The sequence below is a fragment of the Lepidochelys kempii genome, chromosome 6, assembly GCF_965140265.1.
Source record: "Lepidochelys kempii isolate rLepKem1 chromosome 6, rLepKem1.hap2, whole genome shotgun sequence".
NCBI classification, from domain to species: Eukaryota; Metazoa; Chordata; order Testudines; family Cheloniidae; genus Lepidochelys; species Lepidochelys kempii.
Window position 1 is genome coordinate 17,372,353 of NC_133261.1, and position 7,713 is coordinate 17,380,065.

The following is a 7,713-nucleotide window of genomic DNA, read 5'->3' on the forward strand; positions in this document are numbered from 1 at the left end:
AACGACAAATAAAAATCTGGTTTATATGAAAAGGAGAGAAACAATACAGAAGAATCAGCCTCACATGATGCCAGAAACAGCAGTGAGGAAAAATTGCACACCACAGATCGATACACCAGATCCTGCTTTATGGCCAGCGATCCTAAACTCTGCTGATATTGATGGTACAATTTTGAATGGGCTGGGCGAAATCAAGGAGAGGACATTTCCAGTAAATGAGCAGAAGCAACATTTCTCAAAGTCACATGGCTCAAAAGTGCTCAAGAATGATGAGAAACTGACTTGGTGTTGGCTAGTTTATTCAAAATCAACTGACAAAGTGTTCTGGTTTTGTTGCAAAATATTTGACAAGAATGCCAAATCATTACTTGCATTTTCCCGGTACAATTACTGGCATAATTTAGCTGATGCTCTGATGCAACATGAAAAGTCACCCAGCCATTTTACGGCCTACTCCAAATGGTTGCAGGCTGAGCCCAGGCTCAAGCTGAATAAAGGCATATATGCAGAAAACCAGCACATTATTAATGTAGAAACCCAGCATTGGAGGAGCAATGTGCTCGAGCATCTGATCTCAATTACCTTCTTCCTTGCAAAGAATAATTTGGCTTTCTGGTCTCATCATATAAGTTGTTCACTGAACATAACGGTAATTTCCTCGGTTTGGTAGAGCTCCTTGGGAAATACGACAATGTCATGCGCGAGGACCTACGTCTGGTAGTTTATAAAGAAGTTATGGAACATTACAGCAGCAAAACAATTCAAAATGAATTGATTGACCTTATGGCAAAGAAGGTGCTTGATAGAATCATAGAATATCAGGGTTGGAAGGGACCTCAGGAGGTCATCTAGTCCAACCCCCTGCTCAAAGCAGGACCAATCCCCAACTAAATCATCCCAGCCAGGGCTTTGTCAAGCTTGACCTTAAAACTTCAAAGGAAGGAGATTCCACCACCTCCCTAGGTAACACATTCCAGTGCTTCGCCACCCTCCTAGTGAAAAAGTTTTTCCTAATATCCAACCGAAACCTCCCCCACTGCAACTTGAGACCATTACTCCTTGTTCTGTCATCTGTTATCACTGAGAACAGTCTAGATCCATCCTCTTTGGAACCCCCTTTCAGGTAGTTGAAAGCAGCTATCAAATCCCCCCTCATTCTTCTCTTCCGCAGACTAAACAATCAGCCTCTCCTCATAACTCATGTGTTCCAGTCCCCTAATCATTTTTGTTGCCCTCCACTGGACTCTTTCCAATTTTTTCACATCCTTCTTATAGTGTGGGGCCCAAAACTGGACACAGTACTCCAGATGTGGCCTCACCAATGTCGAATAGAGGGGAACGATCACATCCCTCGATCTGCTGGCAATGCCCCTACCTATACATCCCAAAATGCCAGTGGCCTTCTTGGCAACAAGGGCACACTGTTGACTCATATCCAGCTTCTCGTCCACTGTAACCCCTAGGTCCTTTTCCGCAGAACTGCTGCCTAGCCATTCGGTCCCTAGTCTGTAGCGGTGCATGGGATAATATATTGATGCTGCTTGGCAAAGCGAAGTACTACGCTGTAATAATGAACTGAACTCCTGACAATAGTCACAGTGGAAAGACGTCATTTACAGTACATTTGTTGATGATGAGGATGGCTGTATCCAAGTCAAGGAATAATTTATCTGTTTTCAGTCTGTGGACGACTGTTGGAAAAGGCCTAACAGAATTGTTTATGAATATTTTGAATGAGAATAAAATAAAGTTTCAGAACTTCCATGGCCAAGGCTACGACAATGGCATGAACATGAAGAGAAGAAGCAGTGGCATCCAGACATGGATCCTTGCACTGAATCCAAGAGCTTTCTTCATGCCTTGTGGCTGCCATTCCCTCAAGCTGGTTATGTCAGATGCAGCATCATCTTCTTTAGATTCAGTCTCTCTCTTCAGAGTACTGCAAATAATACGTGTCCTGTTTTCAGCATCAGCTATCAGATGGAAGATCCTCACAGACAATGTTACAAATCTGACCATGAAGCCGCTAAGCGACACTCGCTGCGGAAGCCACATTGACAGCGTAAGGCCAGTGAGGTATCAAGTGACCGAGGTTTACAACGCCCTGATGGACCTGGCGCAGTTGAGTAAAACTGAGGCCGGAATCCAACACAAGGCACAAAGCCTGGAAAAACAGATCACTGACTTCAAATTTCTAGTCTCAATTGTGGTTTGGGACAATATTCTGTTCCAAGTAAATGTTGTAAGCAAGGCATTACAAACTCAGTTGATGGACACTGTGACTGCTACTACTTTGAAGAGAAGCTGCCTTGATTTCGTTGTGTCCTCCAGAGACAACAGATTTGAAGATGCCATCACTGCTGTCAAAGAAATGGTGGAAAAGTTAGGAATTTAGCCTGTCTTTAAGGAAACTTGTATTCATTGGAAGAAGAGACAGTTTGGTTACAAGGGCAGAGATGAGGTGATGGGAAGCTTGGAAGAAAAATTCAAGAGGGAATTTTTTTGCTCACTCGTTGACACTGCTTGAGTGTCCAGCAAAGAAAGGTTTGGACAAATGAAGCACCACAAAAAGACCTGGGGAGGCGGGGGTAGAAGGGGATTTTGCAACACGAGAAGCACTCTCCACTCCAAGTTCTCCAATTCATTCATGATCACAGCTGAAGGACACTTTTTCTAATGTGTGGATAGCTTTGAGGATTCTGCTCATGGTGCTGGGCACAGTGACAAGTGGTGAGTGCAGCTTTTTGAAGATCAGGCTCATTAAAACATATCTTCAATCGACAATGGCCGACGAGAGACTGACATCACTTGCTATTTTATCGCTTGAAAATGCCATTGGCCAGTCTTTGGATCTCTCTGACACTGTGCTTCAGTTCTTGAGGGCAAAGGCGAGAAAAGCAAGCTTTGGAACTAAAGGAGTAGGGTTAACATTCTAAAGCTGTCACCTCCTGTAACACTGTTTAATACTGGTCCACCCAGTGTTGGTGCACGGTTCAGTTTCTTGATGTTAGTACATTTCAGTTATTCTTAAAATTAAAAAGTTTCTATAAGAAAAGAGGAATTGTTTTTAATTGCTTAAATATGGCATGAATAAATGCTGATTTACAGAGCCTACTGTGCAAATTTATCATTTTATATGACAGGGATAAATCATGAATGCAAATTGTGCATCAAAGTAGTGAAATGGGCTACAAATGCAATAACAGATGGCTGCTACTCTGAAACCTGTCAATAAAAGATAAGGTATTCAAAAGTTTAACAAAGGGGGGGGGCACCATTTGGTCTAGGAACGGCCCTGCCTGCAGCAACGCCTGTGTAGACAGACCCCTGTGCAAGCACAGAACTCATTTCAGGATCAGGACCCAAGACAGCCTGCGGGGTCCTTTTCAAATACTCTGAACTGCTGATGCACAATATCTTATCCTCAGAAATGATTCTGTAAATAATTGCAAGCAACACATAAATGTGAGAAACTCACAAGCTGCTAAAGGACAATTTGTGAAATAGAATAAATGGATCAAATACATTATTCACTTCACCTCCAGTTCAGAGGTGCGTTCTCTCAGCTGACATTCTGTACAAAGGTTACCTTCTCTGACAATGTGCCCATCTGGGGATACCTGCTGGCAGAGAGTTGAGACAGGATTAGATCCTGCTTTGACGGAGTTATCCCCATCAAAGTCACTTCTTCATGAAATGTCACCCCCAACAGCTGCCTCAAATCCTTATTTTAATTAAGAACTTCCTTTATTGCTTTAAAATAAGTTTGTCATTGGCTAAGTGGATAAAATAACAACAGATAGGGAAGATCTGAGGTTGAAGCAACACATATAATATTGGTTCAAGTCCCGTCAGAAATAGAAAATGATATATGCTCCTCAGGTACTGTGGCTATGAAATACAGGGAGATTTTTACAGATGAGACCAAGGATATTGTAAACTAGGTGAAAGACATTAACAGCTAACTATCCTGTTGGAGAATTGCCATCCTTTCCATAAACACCAGTGCAAGTCAGTTCATAGATGTTACATAAACACAAAACCAAACCCTAGCTTAGCTCACAGGCTGGTCAAAAGACTGTGGAAATCTGAAACCAATCTTGACTGTAATTTATGTAGAACATCTGGGGTTTGGGTTTGTTCTTTAAGCTAGTTGATAAATCCGGCTGTACTCTGACATCCCTCCTGCCACCAAACTGGTTGCATATGTGGATTTTTCCAGCAGAGCCATATTGTGCAAGTCCTCAGCCATTTCTCAAAGGTGGCAGATTTCCACCTCAGGGAATCCGGGTTTTAGGCAATACATTTCATGGAATATATATTAAATATGCAGAGTATGAAAGGCTGGATCAGGCAGGATTTCTAGTTCCTGGAAAAAGTCCTCAGGCTCAAAAGCAAAACTTATTATGGCGGAGCGGTATTTAAAGTTACACTGGGGAACTGCGTTTATGCAGGGAATAGAACAAGAATATCTGCTAAATATTTTATTACAGAAAAAAATCCCAAATATGCAAAATAGAGCGTAGGAGGGCTTTACATTTTCCGTGCAGTTGGAATTTGTAGGGGAGTAATGTAACAAAAAATATTTTGTAAATAAAAACAGATCGTTTTTGAAACTGGGTCCCCGGAGTCTGACTTTTCTTTTGAACCCTTTAGCAAAGAAACCTATGGAGATTTTATACTAACTTCCAGTGTAGGTGACTATATCTGTATAGTTCACACAAATACCACTTTTTAATTTTTCTATTTTGGAGTTAGCGAGGAAAAAATAATTTGATTTCATAATGGATCAGAGCTACGCCAATTTTAAAGTGCAACATTAATGATATGATGTTTGCTAGGCAGTGATTTATGTGGATACATGGCAGTGAATTAATTTAATTTCAACAGCCCCATTTAATCTAATGTTGACTTTGATTTCTGCATCACTGATTTGAAAGCATCACTTTAACTGTGACAGCATTCTGTGCTAGGTAGAGTCCCACATCTTTTACACATAACAGCAGCTTCGCCAGGTTGCAATGGCCACATTTAATCTAATGTTGATGTTTCTTCACAGTCAAACATGCATTGCAGCCACTGCGTTTTCTATATGGTCGTCGTTGTTTGTGAGTCTGTTATTTGCTTTTTATTTTTCATCTCCATATTACCCAGTTTCTTTAAAAACAAGGGAAGTTCACACAGAAAAACTCTGTTTAATGTTAGTTAAGGTTGCTTTATTATACTTTAAAATCATTTCCCTCAAATGCTGAAAAGCTAGGAATGAAACAGTTAAGGTCAACAAACACACTTCTGTTTCTCTACCTACATAAAGCTGATTAACTCTTATCCATTCCTATCTTCCTTCTACTACACATTGTTAACATCCAAGACTTCAGAAATTACAGTGCAGCCTTAATTGCAACATACACACAAGAAGATCCTTCTTTTCAGAGAGGCTTTTGCTTTGGGATTTATTTGAAAAAAGGAGAGAATAAATTAATGTATCTCCTTCTTGTACAGCCTTAACTCCAACATACATACAAGGACACAGATGTTATATCTTCTCTTAAGATGTGGTTTTCTTTTTGGATTTCTGAGAAAAAGAGTTAAACATACACATCCTTATTGAATGTATATCAGAGCTGCCTGGCAGTTTATGAAGCTTTGGGTTGTTGATAAATATTATATTAGTGTAAATGAGAAACAGATGCATGGCTGATGACCTTCAATGTTTATTTATTAACTTTTCAGCATTTGAAGTAAAATGTTATTAAGGTGTAACAGAGCAACTTGAACTAACATTAAATGAAGATACGTCAGTGTGAATTGAAATTGGCAGCAGGTCCGATGTGTAATAAATTACCTTCCAGGTCTGGTCTACACTAGAGTCAGATTGACACAAGGCAGCTTACGTCGCCCTAACTATTAAAGTGTCTACATTTAAATTTCGGTCCTGTCAATGTAAGTGCTCAACTACGCTGACTTAACTCCATGTCCGCTTGTGGCGTAGAGTCAAGGTTGATGTAGTTAGGTTGACGCAGTGTCAGTGTAGGCATTGCGTTGCTTACATCGACTGTTATTGGCTTTCAGGAGCCATCCCACAATGCCCCACACTGACAGTACAATTGATACTAGCGCTCCTGGTGAGAACGCGAACGGTCGACATGAGCAAAGTGTAGACACGCACAAGCAACGTCATTACTGCGATGGCTGTATGCCGAAGTAAGTTATGTTGACTTAATTTTGTAGTGTAGACACGGCCCTAGAATCATTCTCCTGTGTATGATTATCTTTGAACTATGTAAACCTAGTGTTTGTGACACGGTCTGAATGACAGCCCCAGAGCCTCAATTCCTTGGTTTACTGACAGAACAGGAAAAGCATGAACTGCAGCAGGACAAGCTTCCTTACATCGCTTCCCCTAATATGCCTCACCTCTAACCTGGTGGTGCCACTTCTAGCTGGAAGGGGAGAATTAAACCTCCATGGCCATTCACTCCTCGGTCATTCTGCTGAGACTGAATATGGGCCTTGCTCAAGCATTCCAGGTTCATACCCTGAACATGACTTAAGGCTGTGGAGTTTGTATACACAAAGAAGCAGGGCTGGGCCCAAAGACGCCAGCGCCGAATGTGAATGTGGGAGTCCTGTTCATTAGGAAATGAACTGAGACCCCCAATTCATTTCACAACACTCAGTCACTGATGCCCGGGAGTAGATCTGAGCTGTGACCTCATGATTCTCAAACTCCTGAGCCAGCCAATCTCCCATACCACATATATTTGTTATTGTCATTATTGTATTTTAATGGTCTGTGTAGCCCATGGCAGGCCAGGCGTTATATATAAAATATATCACTAAACCTATGGGAGATAGGTGCTGGGTGTTCTTAAATGTAGATCTACTCTTTGAAGCATGTTGAAGAAAACTAGTTTATTCAAGGAACTGACAGCAACAGAGCAGCATTAAGATGGAATGTCCTTCCCTTACAAATATCAGCTCACTGAATAAAGAACTTCAACCCATGTCAACATTTCTCTGTAGCAAGAAGTGTTTCTTCTGGGAACTTCCAGATGACTGCCCCATGTGCACTTTCTCTTTTAGCACACATTTCGTGTCTAATTTAGAGGAACTATGGGGATTAAATCTTTCGTTTGGTTATCCTAAAGTAGAGGTTAAGAGAGATGGAGGGATTTTCCTGACCTTAATCTGCATGGGAGAAAAGTTCTGGGGGGGTTTCCAGGCCACTGTGGGCTCCTGCTATGACATAGAGGAGTATCTGAAAATGTCCAAGGGAAGGTCAGTCTGTTGTCTGTTTATTCACCTCTTGGGATATGTGTGATGATTTGAGGAATGTCTGTACAATGTATGGATTCTGGTTGTTATTATGAAAATTGATGTATATCAGAATGCCTCCAACTGTGTGTCCACCATTGCTGACAAGCATTTAAGCGTGCCTCCCTGATCAGAGACAATAACCGATAGTTAAAGACTTATCAGCTCCTGGGGTGAATGAAAGAGTCACTATCTTAGGGAAATCACTTCTCTCCAGCTTCCCTCAACAAGGGGCTGGTGTTTGGAGAATGGAAAATTCCCAAAGACAGAGTCTCTCTATCATAAAGCAGGGGTTTAAAGATGACCTACAAGAGGAGGAAGACCCAGAAACACACACAGGAGAGAGCAAGAGGGCAGAGCAGGCAAAGTCAGAGAAAGCAGACTGGGCCCAAGAAG